At 38.6% G+C, this 14,252-nt stretch overlaps 1 protein-coding gene across 1 annotated transcript in view; it reads left to right on the forward strand.

Moving 5' to 3' along the window:
• CD53 (CD53 molecule) overlaps positions 1 to 14,252 on the forward strand; it is a 36,624-nt gene that overhangs the window by 2,340 nt on the left and 20,032 nt on the right. The gene's annotated exons all lie outside the window — the stretch shown is intronic.

Consider the following 14,252-nt stretch of genomic DNA (forward strand, 5'->3'; position numbering starts at 1 on the left):
CTAGCACGTGAAGTCTGTTCACCTTCCTCACTCTTACCTTGCAACAGACCAGGAGCTAGGCATGTGCTAAGCACAGGAGACACAGGGATAACTGATGTGGTATTTGCAGAGTAGCATGAAGACAGTCACAGAAATATACAAATGTAACACGATATAATCTTTTCTATAATGGAACAATCCTGTGCACAAAATGTAGGAGGAGTTCAGGAGTGTGCCCAAGACTTCCTGGGAGAGATGATTGCTCAGGTTCATTTTCAAGGAAGGATGAATTTGCTATGGGGACTTAGGGGTAAGAGCATTTCAAACAGAATATGCAAACTCAAAGAAATGTGAACACCCAGGCATGTTAGAAATGAGAGTAAGCAAATGAGACTGGAGTACAACAAGCCATGGTTGCAAGACCACAAGTAGGAAATTTTTTCTACTTGGTTCTAGAACTCCAGAACCTAAAATGGAAGGCAAGTTCACTAACCAGGTGAATTCCAAGCTAGGCACAGACAGAGCTATGCCTGAAATATCCACTTGACAGACTTGATAGAATATGGGTTGAAATGAGAATGAGAGGCAGATTCTTCCTCCTTGACCTAGGTTTCCCCCCTAGATTTTAGTGAAAGGTGGAGCTTTTCTGCAAGGTTACAACCATTCTCTTTCTTTCAGCTTGTTTCCGGAAATACTGTGTTGATTTACTTATAGTGGTTTGGTTTACTTTCCTGAATTAGTCAGCACACAGTACTTCCTGTATCAAGTGAGCGTTCAGTGTGAGCAGATCACCCTGGGCCTAGAGGCTGGATACCTGGCTTCAGGAAGGTCCAGGACCCAGCTGCCACATCAGGTGCAGAGCACTGAAACAAATGCAGAGATATTAGATGGTCGTGCAGAGTGGGCCTCCAGGGTGGTCTCTGGGACACAGAACGAAAGGAGTGCAACTGGAGGCTGTGGTCAGTTTGGGAAAGTTGTCTGGAAGTAGGCTTTCAGAAAGAGGAAGACAATGCATTTACAAAGCGAGTGTGTGGGCACTTAGAGGGGAGGCCACGCATCTCTGTGTTGGGATACAGAGGCAAGTCCTCTTCATTTCCTACTTCATGGTACAGTTCCCAATGCAGCAGTAGCATCAACACATCATAGCTATGGCCAAAAGTTGCTTCACCACGGCAATACATTTCTCTAACAAGTTAAAATAAATGTGACATATTCCAAGTGTTAGAATGTTGATTCTTAAAGGGAACTTAGAGATTATATAAATGCTCAAATAAAATGTCACCTCATAGTGAGAGCCCAGTTTTGCTACCATAACACTCCAATCTGCGTATTTTTTAGGTCAGGCAACTCGTTCAAAATCACAAAATTACTTAACTAGTTATCTAGAATGTTTCTTGATTCTCTAAGAAATGTTTTTTCTCCACATTACACCCTGTTCTTTCAGACTTATTAAATAGGCATCACTGAGCTGTGTTATTTGCTCACATAAAGAAATTTCCAGTGCGTTTTAACATAAGCAGACATGAGAATACAACTTAACTGTAAATCCTAAATATCTGAAATCAATAGGCTAGCAAGTAAAATATTTAATTTGTCAACTTTTTTGACATTTTATATTTCAGAACTTGATGGAGAAATAAAAGTGAGAAATGATTTTGATATTGCATGTGTTTTAAAATTTGCTCAGGTAAATTTGATCTCATGGTTTCATATTTATTCTATATTAGGAACAACTAGAGGTATAAAGAATTACCCCATGGTTTATTCCTTTGAAAATAACTATTGTAGAATCTCAATATTTATACCATGAAGGGCATAAACTATAATGATTTTGAGATCAGAATTCCTCAGATCATCTACTTACATTTAACTTGCTTTTTCACTTTTTATTTTGACAAAAATTTGTACTTACAGAAAAGTCACAAAAACAATACCAAGAATTTCTGAACCCCCTTCATTCAGATTTCTCAAATATTAATGTTTTGTGACATTTTCTTTATCTTTCTACAGTTTTCTCATTTAAGAACAATTGCTGACATGATTTCTTTCCCCCTTAAGTGTTTAGGGTGTATAAAAACAAAATCCTTTTCTTATATATCCTCTTTACAATGATCAAAATCAGAATTTCAACACTGATATAATAGTATTACCACTGCATAGATTTTACTAGATTCCCCCAATTGCCCCATTCATACTCTTTTTTTCTTTCTTTTTATTTTTTCCTGTTGGAGTTTAATTGTTTTATAATGATGTGTTAGCTTCCACTGTACAATGAAGTGAATCAGCTATATGTATACATTTATCCTCTCCCTTTTGGCCCACTAATATTCTATATTGTTGTTGTTTGGTTGCTAAGTTGTATCCAACTATTTATGAGAGTTGCAGTCTTAAGCTGCAGCACACCAGGCTTCCCTGTCCTTCACTATCTCCCAGAGTTTGCTCAAATTCATGTCCATTGAGCTGGTGATGCCATCCAACTATTTTACCCTCTGTCGCCCTCTTCTCCTCCTGCCTTCAATCTTTCCCAGCATCAGGCTTTTTTCCAATGAAAGTACATTATAGTTATGACCAAAAGTTGTTGGTCAAGATATTGGAGCTTCAGTTTCAGCATCAGTCCTTCCAGTGAGTATTCAGGGTTGATTTCCTTTAAGACTGACTGGTTTGATCTTCTTGCAGTCCAAAGGACTCTTCAGAGTCTTCTCTGGCAACACAGTTTGAAAGCATCAGTTCTTCTGTGCTCAATCTTCTTTATGATCCAACTCTCACATTCGTACATGACTATTGGAAAAACTATAGCTTTGACTATATGGAACTTTGTTGGGAAAGTGGTATTTCTGCTTCTTAACATGCTGTCTAAGTTTGTCACAGCTTTCCTTCCAAAGAGCAAGAGTTTTAATTTCATGGCTGCAGTCACCATCCACAGTGATTCTGGAGTCCAAGAAAAAAATCTGTAACTGCTTCTACTTTTTCCCCATCTATTTGCCATTAAGTGATGGGGTTGGATACCATGATCTTAGTTTTTTGAATGTTGAGTTTTAAGCTAGCTTTTTCTCTCTCCTTTCACATTCATAAAGAAGCTCTTTAGTTCCTCTTTGATTTCTGCCATAAGGGTGGTGTCATCTGCGTATCTAAGGTTATTGATATTTCTCCCGGCAATCTTGATTCCAGCATGTACTTCATCCAGCTTGGCATTTTGCATGATGTACTCTGCACACAAGTTAAGTAAGTAGGGTGACAATACACAGCCTTGATGTACTCCTTTCCCAATTTGGAACCAGTCTATTGTTCCATGTCCTGTTCCAACTGTTGCTTCTTGAGCTGCTTACAGATTTCTCAGGAGACAGGTCAGGTGGTCTTCAAGAATTTTCCACAGTTGGTTGTGATCCACATGGTCAAAGGCTTTAGCATAGTCAGGGAAGCAGACGTAGATGCTTTTCTGGAATTCCCTTGCTTTCTCTATGATCTGACAAATGTTAGCAATTTGACCTCTGGTTCCTCTGCCTTTTCTAAATCCAACTCGTATGTCTGGAAGTTCTTGGTTCATGTACTGCTGAAGCCTAACTTGAAGAATTTTGAGCATTATCTTGCTAGCACATGAAATGAGTGCAGTTGTGCAGTAGTTTGAACATTCTTTGCCATTGCTGTTCTTTGCTATTAGAATCTCTGACCACACATTGCTTTTAAGTGTCATCTCTGTAATTTTCTCCTATCTGGAATGGTTCCTGAGTCTTTCTTTGTTTCATGACATTTATATTCTTGAAGGCTCAGTTCAGTTCAGTTCAGTCACTCAGTCGTGTCCGACTCTCCGCGACCCCATGAATCACAGCACGCCAGGCCTCCCTGTCCATCACCAACTCCCGGAGTTCACTCAAACTCATGTCCACAGAGTCAGTGATGCCATCCAGCCATCTCCTTCTCGGTCGTCCCCGTCTCCTCCCGCCCCCAACCTTTCCCAGCATCAGAGTCTTTTCCAGTGAGTCAACTCGTCGCATGAGGTGGCCAAAGTATTGCAGTTTCAGCTTTAGCATCAGTCCCTCTAATGAACATCCAGGATTGATCTCCTTTAGAATGGACTGGTTGGATCTCCTTGCAGTATAAGGGACTCTCAAGAGTCTTCTCCAACACCACAGTTCAAAAGCATCGATTCTTCGGCGATCAGCTTTCTTTACAGTCCAACTCTCACATCCATACATGACCACGGGAAAAACCATTGCCTTGACTAGACGGACTTTGGTTGGCAAAGTAATGTCTCTGCTTTTTAATATACTATCAAGGTTGGTCATAACTTTCCTTCCAAGGAGTAAGCGTCTTTTAATTTCATGGCTGCAATCAGTATCTGCAGTGATTTTGGAGCCCAAAAAAATAAAGTCTGACACTGTTTCCACTGTTTTTCCATCTATTTCCCATGAAGTGATGGGACCAGATGCCATGATCTTTGTTTTCTGAATGTTGAGCTTCAAGCCAACCTTTTCACTGCTATTGGCAAGTATTTTCTAGCTTGTCTCTCTGTTTTGGTTTGTCTGATGTTTCCTCATGACTAGATTCAGGCTATTCCAACTTTTGACAGGAATACTTATAGAAATAGCTTTCATTATCTCACAGAGAGTCTTGCCCACTGAGGACATAGCTTGCTGAACACATCATGGACAAGTCTTTAGGACAGGGACCCTCTGTATCAAAATTCTACATATTTTATGCTAAGGAAAGAGAACTACTAGTCCATTGACTCTGGAGCAGTTGTAGCTGTTTTATGTAACCGTTTGGTTTTGAGAGCCACCTTGTTATATAGGTCCTGTTTCAGCTCAGCCACTAGAATCATCTGTGGTTTTTCTATTGAGTGATGACCTTGCTAATCTCCCAAATGGAGGAAAATGAGGCCCCAGGATCATCTGGATTTGTGTTCATCATTTGTTTCTCTTCTCTTTGCTTCTTCCTTCTTTCTTTCCTTTATAAATCACCAATTCCTCTCTCTGGAGAGCAGCCTTGAAAGGAAATTTTCACCAGAACACAATTTAAGGAAAGAATAAGCTGACAGACACATTTTTTTTTTTTTACAAAGTGATGTAGACATGAGAAGAAATTAATATATAAAGTTGATGGTTTGATTTGATCTGATTTTAGTAACACCTCTCCACTTATAACTGCTTATTACTCCATAAACGGACATACTTGCAAACCCACATCCTACCTTAGCCACTGCTCACAGGGGTTCAAACTGTAAAAAGTGGAAAGAGTCCTCCTGGAGGTTCATCACATTTCAGGGAGGGAGTTAAATGGTGAAGTGGGAGATGAGTATCCAGGCCATGGGACAATGGAAGGAATGTAGGCTTGGGAGGATGAAAGACCTTGGTCTATGCCCTGTCTTTGTTGGTTATTAGCTGGGAGATCTTATGCTGGTTACATAGGCTGTCTGAGCCTTGGACTTCCTGTTTGAAAAGTGGGGTTAAATTTATAAATAAAATTTATTTATGAAGAGCTCGGCCTTTTGCAGGGTTTGATGAACCATATCATTTATCTAAATTTATTTTGTTGTGAGGGCCATAATTTGGGAGTACTTATGGAGAACAGATTTCCTCTCTTATTTAGAAAAAAACTTATGTTAGTTATGGCCCCCATGATGAATCAAAGACATCCACAGACTCTGTGTAGGAATAAATGGGAAACCAATAATTACTTGCTGAATACCATGGTCTTCTATGTAAATTGTCAAATAGATCTGTATATTTTAAAAATGTCTGGGAAGATGTTCACCAAAAATATTAAAGGTGGTTATCACTGGGATGTGGCATTGCAGAGATTTTATGTTTCCTTTTTTTGTATTCTCTATATTGTTTGAAATTTTTTTTTTAACAAGAGCACACAAAACTTAGATATTTACAAAAAAATGAAACAGGCAAAGGATTACTAAAAGGACTCCTGGCACCTAATGTATTTTATTCTTCAAGATCTAGCAGAAAGTTCAGAGTCACCCTTAAGAATAGACTGTTAGGGAAGTTCTAGATTTGATCTTTCCTCAGTCTGATACTGAGCCACCCAGGAAATAGTATGTCATTTAGCTAATAAGTTATGAATTATTGTATCACCATTTTAAAGAAGAAAAAATTGGGAAAGTCAGAGAGGTTAAGGAAATTGCCAGGGCCATACTTCTGGTAAGCACCAATGTTAGAATTCAAAACTAAACCTACCTAAGCCCAGTACAAGAGTTTGCCAAACTATGTTCCATGGAATGCAATATTCTCTGAGCTATTAATAAGTAATCTGTAATACATCAATAGGTTTGTAGTTATATAAGTAGACATTTCTCTTAGAGACCCACAATGTACATTAGTATATAACAGTTTTCTCAGAAGTTGATTAGAAAAAAAAAACTTCATTGTTTTATGTTTTATTTTATTCAATCTCACTTCTGAAATGGTTGGCCATAGATTCCTCTCACCCTCTATGGGTTTGCTTGTTTTTGTTTTAGGAATACTTACTAGCATCTCATAAATATAGTAGTCTAACTCCAGGAGTTGGTGATGGACAGGGAGGCCTGGCGTGCTGTGATTCATGGGGTTGCAAAGAGTTGGACACGACTGAGCGACTGAAATGAATTGAACTGAACTGAACACCAAAGCTGTCTTCAGTTCAGTTCAGTTCAGTCGCTCAGTCGTGTCTGACTCTTTGTGACCCCATGAATCACAGCATGCCAGGCCTCCCTGTCCATCACCAACTTCCAGAGTTCACTCAAACTCATGTCCATCGAGTCGGTGATGCCATCCAGCCATCTCATCCTCTGTCGTCCCCTTCTCCTCCTGTCCCCAATCCCTCCCAGCATCAGGGTCTTTTCCAATGAGTCAACTCGTCGCATGAGGTGGCCAAAGTATTGGAGTTTCAGCTTTAGCATTAGTCCTTCCAATGAACACCCAGGACTGATCTCCTTTAAAATGGACTGGTTGGATCTCCTTGCAGTCCAAGGGACTCTCAAGAGTCTTTTCCAACACCACAGTTCAAAAGCATCAATTCTTCAGCACTCAGCTTTCTTCACAGTCCAACTCTCACATCCATACATGACCATGGGAAAACCATAGCCTTGACTAGATGGACCTTTGTTGGCAAAGTAATATCTCTGCTTTTTAATATGCTCTCTAGGCTGGTCATAATTTTCCTTCCAAGGAGTAAGCGTCTTTTAATTTCATGGCTGCAATTATCATCTGCAGTGATTTTGGAGCCCCCCAAAATAAAGTCTGACACTGTTTCCACTGTTTCCCCATCTATTTCCCATGAAGTGATGGAACCAGATGCCATAATCTTAGTTTTCTGAATGTTGAGCTTTAAACCAACTTTTTCACTCTCCTCTTTCAATTTCATCAAGATGCTTTTTAGTTCCTCCTCACTTTCTGCCATAAGGGTGGTGTCATCTGCATATCTGAGGTTATTGATATTTCTCCCAGCAATCTTGGTTCCAACTTGTGCTTCTTCCAGCCCAGCGTTCCTCATGATGTACTCTGCATATAAGTTAAATAAGCAGGGTGACAATATACAGCCTTGACATACTCCTTTTCCCATTTGGAACCAGTCTGTTGTTCCATGTCCAGTTCTGTTTTGGGTGTATCCAAATTGAACTTGAATCAGATAAGGCTGGAGAGCAAGAAGTGGTACTTTCTTGGGACTCCTGTCTGACCTTAGCCACTTCTAGGCTTGATTAGATTCAAGACTATATTCAGTGACCCATAAGTATGGGTCAGAGAAAAAAGAGAGATTGAACTAGAAATTAGTGGGACAGTCTATCAGTACAAGAGCTCTTTGCTTGGAGAAAACTAAAGGGTGAACTTCCTTCTTGGCCTCCACATTGGGTGTGGGAGGTACCACACGTAACTGCAGTTCAGTCTCCGAGGTTTCCTGGAAGCTGACATCAGGGACTTTCTTCACAGGACCACATGAGTCACAAATTTTGACTGCAGAAGGGTGTCAGTTTTTCCAGTGGGCTTGGCAGGGGTGGTAAGTCCGTAAGTGACCAACCACAGTGAAAAAAGGAAAGAGGTAGCACTCTCTCTGTGAAAACTGGGATCATCGTTGAATACAGTAAAAGTATTAAATATCTTCACAAAATGGGCAGTTTTTCTCCTTTAATTCAGTGCAAGACTACATGGAAAATCAGGGAAGGAGAAAGAAATTCTCTTTCCTGTCTGTGAAGGAAGGTATCAGTGGGAATACCCCCTGGCTTGTGGGCACCTCATTACTGGGTGCTCTGTGGACAATGAGATTACACGGCCTGAAGCAGCTGTCACAGGATCTGGGTATATTGGACACGAGGTGACTCTAGGAGGCACCCGGCCCAATCTCCTTCTGGGTCAGTTATTTTTTCATGTTCAGAAGATTAGTTTAGTGGCACAGTAAATCTCAAGTCCAAAGCTCCTCACTCTACAGTGTCATGTTCATTCCACTCCACCAGATTATTCAGAATTAATGAGCAAAGTTCCAGTCATTTGTTCTTTCAACAATCTCACTTTTTTAGTGTAATCAGTTACTGTTTTAAGACTCGAGGATTCAAGGATGAATAAACTACCTCCTACCCTCAAGGAGCTGACATTCCAGTGAGCTGAATCTTGGAATGATGAGTAACTAATCAAATTGTGGGGTCAGAGGAAAAGAAAGGGGCAAATTCCAAGAAAGTGCCACCGAACAATTGAAAGGAAGGAAGCACAGAGAAAAGTATCCAAAATTACTTGCTAGATTGTAAAGTATAAGCCTCAGAATGTTGCTATGAATTTGGAGAGATGAAGAGGAGAAAATTAGGAAGGGCCTTTTGAAATACATATATACACATAAAACCATGTCTACAAACATTGTAAAGCAAATATATTTCAATACAAAAAAACCCCCAAACATATAAAGAAAAATGAAATTGTAAGTTTTCCTCAAAATTAAAAAAAAAATCACTACAATCAAAATAACAAATATATTCACCACTCACAAAAGATTATGCATGGTCTTTTGTGATCCCTGCCTCTTGTTCTTCCTTGCTCTATTTACCCCCACTCTCATATTCCTCTATCCTAGGGAATCACTCATCTGCTTTCTGCTCTTATAATTTTCATTTTCTAAAATTTTATATACTCTAATCACACATTAGTTACTCCTTTTTGGCTAACTTCTTTCACTTACCTTAATCATTTGGAGATTCACCTACATTCTAACATGTATCAACAGTTCCTTCTTTTTATTCCCAAGTAGTATACCATTATATAGTTTTACCACCATTTATTCATCCATTCACCTATTGTTTGAGCTTTAGGCTGTAGATTAGCTTCCTGGACCTGATTCCAATATATATGTGGGTGGCAGCTTTTCCAAACCAGCAAGCAATTCTTGGATACCGGCAGAGTGTCCAATAATTCAACTCAATTCTAACACTGTCTACCTAGAAATAGAATCAGATTCCACAAGCAAAAGGCTCAGTCCCACAAGGCTGCCTTCCATTTAAAATACCAGCCCCAAGTCCAAGTGTTTTTACCCAAGCTTCTGACCTACCTATTTCCTATAAGTCAGAGGTTTGCATAACCTCATCCTTGGGTTCAACTAATTTACCAAAAGGGCTCACAGAGCTCAGGAGAATCCATTTACTCACTAGGCTACTGCTTTAATACAAACAATATGTAATGTCAGATCAAGAGATACATAGGATGAAGTCCTAACAAAAGGACTTTCTGTCCATGTGAAGCTTGGAGTCAGCATATAAAAATGTTCTGGGTTCTCCCCCAAGTGGAAGCTTTCTGAACTTCTCCTTTTTGTTTTTTTGTGGAGGCATGATTGACTAACTCACTTGGTGATTGATTCAACCTCTATTCCACTTTCCCCTCCTTGAAAATCAAGGAATGAGACTGTAAGTTTTGATCCTCTATTCACAGTTGGTTCTCCTGGCAACTAGGCTCTATCTTTGGGTGCTTTGCAAAGTTCACCTTCATAAAAGACACATGCCCCTCAGTGATTTTAGCAGTACTATTTATGATAGTCAGGACATGGAAGCAACCTAAATGTACATAAACAGACGAATGGATAAAGAAGATTGGACACATGGATACAGTGGAATATTACTCAGCCACAAAAAAGAATGAAATAACGCCATTTGTGGCAACTTGAATGGACCTCAGTTTAGTTAAGTCATTCAGTCATGTCTGACTCTTTGCAACCCCATGGACTACAGCATGCTAAGTTTCCCTGTCCATTACCAACTCCTGGAGCTTGTTAAAACTCATATCCATCTCCAACCATCTCATCCTCTGTCGTCCCCTTCTCCTCCCGCCTTTAATCTTTCCCAGCATCAGGGTCTCTTCCAATGAGAAAGTTCTTTGCATTAGGTGGCCAAAGTATGGAGTTTCAGCTTCAGCATCAGTCTTTCCAATGAATATTCAGTACTGATTTCCTTGAGGATGGACTGGTTTGATCTTCATGCAGTCCAAGGGACTCTCAAGAGTCTTCTCCAACACCACAGTTCAAAACCATCAATTCTTCAGCGCTCTACTTTCTTTATAGTCCAATTCTAACATCCATACATAACTACTGGAAAAACCATAGCTTTGACTAGACGGACCTTTGTTGGTAAAGTCAAGTCTCTGCGTTTTCATATGTTGTCTAGGTTGGTCATAGCTTTTCTATGACCAACCTAGGAGCAAGCATCTTTTAATTTCTTGGCTGCAGTCACCATCTGCAGTGATTTTGGAGCTCAGGAAAATAAAGTCTATCACTCTTTCCATTGTTTCTGCATCTATTTGTCATGAAGTAATGGGACCAGATGCCATGATCTTAGTTTTCTGAATGTTGAGCTTTAAGCCAACTTTTTCCACTCTCCTTCTTCACTTTCATCAAGAGTCTCTTTAGTTCTTTGCTTTCTGCCATATGGATGGTGTCGTCTGAATATCTGAGGTTATTGATATTTCTACCAGCAATCTTGATTCCAGCTTGTGCTTCATTCAGCCTGGCATTTCGCATGATATATTCTGCATTTAAGTTAAATAAGTAGGGTGATGATATACAGCCTTGATGTACTCCTTTCCGAATTTGGAACCAGTCTGTTGTTCCATGTCCAGTTCTAACTGTTGCTTTTTGACCTGCATATAGATTTCTCAGGAGGCAGGTAAGGTAGTCTAGTATTCTCATCTCTTTCAGAATTTTCCACAGTTTGTTGTGATCCATACAGTCAAAGGCTTTGGTGTGGTCAATAAAGCAAAAATAGATGTTTTTCTGGAACTCTCTTGCTTTTTCAATGATACAACAGATGTTAGCAATTTAATCTCTGTTTCCTCTGCCTTTTCTAAATCCAGCTTGAATGTCTGGAAGTTCACAGTTCACATACTGTTGAAGCCTGGCTTGGAGAATTTTGAGCATTACTTTGCTAGCATGTGAGATGAGTGCAATTGTGCGGTAGTTTGAACATTCTTTGCAAAGTTTGTTTTCTATGTCTATGAATCTGTTTCTCTTTTGTAAATAAGTTAGTTTATATCATCTTTTTAAAAATATTTCACATAAAAGTGATATCTATGTTATTTGTCTTTATCTTACTTACTTCACTTAATATGATACAGTCAGGGAAAGGAGAGATATAAATTAGTAGTTTGGGATTAACATATATACACTACTATATATAGAATAGGTAAACAACAAGAACTTACTATTAACATAGGGAACTCTACTCAATATCTTAGAATAATGGAAAAGAAACTGAAGTGTATATATATATATATATATCATAACTGAATCAGTTTGCTGTACATGTAAAACTAAAACAATGTTCTATATTAACTATACGTCAATAAAAAATAAGTCACCTTCATTAACATTAACCCAGTTGTGGTGGTAAGGGCTTGTTATAAATAACAAGATACCTTTATGGTTCTGAATTATTTTCAGGAATTGAGGATGCGAGACCAAATATTATATATGAAAAAATGTTCTGATTGTTCTTATTGCTCAGTGAATTCCCAAGAGTTTTGGGAGCTGTGAGCCAGGAACTATGGATGAAGATCAAATGTTTCTGAGAAATATATTTTAGTCATCATATTATGTTTCTTATAAATCACAATATCACACGTTGTTTCCAGTTTGTGGCTATCAAATCCCAAAGAACAGCACTAAATACTATGGAAATTCAAAGATTTTCAGCTGCATTGATAAAGGAGGTAACATTCCCATGGACACATTCAAATAAGTGTAGTCCTTTTGGGCAGCTAACCTTCGATTATGAGGCCTGGAAAACACTCAAATCCATGTTAATAAGCATGGATTCCGTTTACCAAGTAAATGGGTGGTTACCATTTACCGAGTAAATGGTTACCGAGACTGGTTGTGTATCAGTCTCTGTGATAAGATGATTTAATCTTCACTTCTACCCTGTGAGGTATAAGTATTGTCCTATTTTACATAGGAATAAATTGTGACTAGAAATGTTAAGCAGGTTTCCAAATCTCACATACCTGTTTAGTGGCATATGTGAGAGTTGAAATAAAATTTGACATCAAAGTCTGTGTAGTAAATCATCACACTTTTTAAAAATTAAATTTATTGGAATATAGTTACTTTGAAATGTTGTATTAGTTTCTACTGTACAGCAAGATGAATGAGCTATACATGTATATATATGTGTATGTGTATATATATCCTCTCTTATATGGATTTCCTTCCCATTTAGGTCACCACAAGGCTCTGAGTAGAGTTATCCAAGGTATACAGTAGGTTCTCATTAGTTGTCTATTTTATACATAGTATTAATAGTGTATATATATTAAAAAATACATTTTATAAAAAGAAAAAAAATAATGTATACATGTCAGTCCTAATCTCCCAATTCATCCCACCCTCCTTTCCCCTCTTGGTGCCCATATGTTTGCCCCCTACATCTGTGTCTCTGTTTCTGCTTTGCAAATAAGAGCATCTATACCATTTTTCTAGATTCCACATATATGCATTAATATACGATATTTGTTTTCCTCTTTCTGACTTACTTCATTCTGTTTGACAGTCTCTAGGTCCATCCACGTCTCTACAAATGACCCAGTTTTATTCCTTTTTGTGGCTGAGTAATATTCTGTTGTATATATGTACTACAACTTTTTTATTCATTCTTGTGTTGATGGACATTTAGGTTGCTACCATGTTCTGACTATTGTAATACTACGGCAGTGAACATTGGGGTGCATGTGTCCTTTGGAACTATGATTTTTTTCTGGGTATATGCCAGTAGTGGGATTTCTGGGTTATATGGCAGTTCTATTTTAGTTTTTGAAGGAATCTCTGTACTCCCTAACACCACACACAAAAACAAGCACAAAATAGATTAAAGGCCTGAATATAAGAAAAAAGTGAAAGTTGCTCAGTCTTGTCCAACTCTTTGTGACCCCATGGACTGTAGTCCATGAAATTCTCCAGGCCAGAATCCTGGGGTGGGCAGCCTTTCCCTTCTCCAGGGGAGCTTCCCAACCCAGAGATCAAACACAGGTCTGCTGCATTGCAGGCTGATTCTTTACCAGCTGAGCCCCAAGGAAAGCCCTAAATGTAAGACCAGATACTATAAAACCGTTAGGCTTATTTACAGCCTAAATGAACTATTCCTTAAGATCATTTGATTTCTAGGCATCTTGACACTGCAAGGACAGTATGATGGATTATAAAAGCAATCCATGAACTAGAAAATGCACAGTTATATTGGGAGAAAAAAATAAATTGGCATTCTGCTTTATATATCAGTCTTATGTACAGTTTTAAAATATGAGTCCCTCTATATAACCTCATTAATTCTGAAAGAAAATTAAAAATTGTGTATCTGGGTCTCTAGAATTGAGGACCAGACTTTGAATATTGATGTCCTCTACTGAAAAATGAAATTATATTTTAAAAAAATTCAAGCTCTCATTGCTAATCTCTCTTCATTTCTTCATTGGATATTTGTTGGTCAGTTTTATCTCTGCTGTAAGACTGACATTCTCTGGAAGACAGTTATTGCTTAGTAATGGTTGTATTTCCCATAGCACCTAGAACAGAAAACACCATATATGTTTCTTTGGTAAAAGAATACTGAGACATAGGTATGCTCCCTCCACTTTCATGTAGAGAAGTTCATAGACCAAATGCAGAGTGTATATGCATCTCAGGGTATTGAAGAAATTGGTTGATCAAGTCACTGACCTCCCCAGATGATTGACCAGATTATCCCTGATCCCCCAGATGCCTGCTTTGTGTCACTGTAATTCACCCTCCTCTAAGAATGGCTTTACTACTTACTTCTAGAGTGCTTAATT

Source organism: Moschus berezovskii, chromosome 4 (assembly GCF_049115385.1).
Source record: "Moschus berezovskii isolate FMDL1 chromosome 4, NW_MosBer_1.0, whole genome shotgun sequence".
Classification (NCBI taxonomy): domain Eukaryota; kingdom Metazoa; phylum Chordata; class Mammalia; order Artiodactyla; family Moschidae; genus Moschus; species Moschus berezovskii.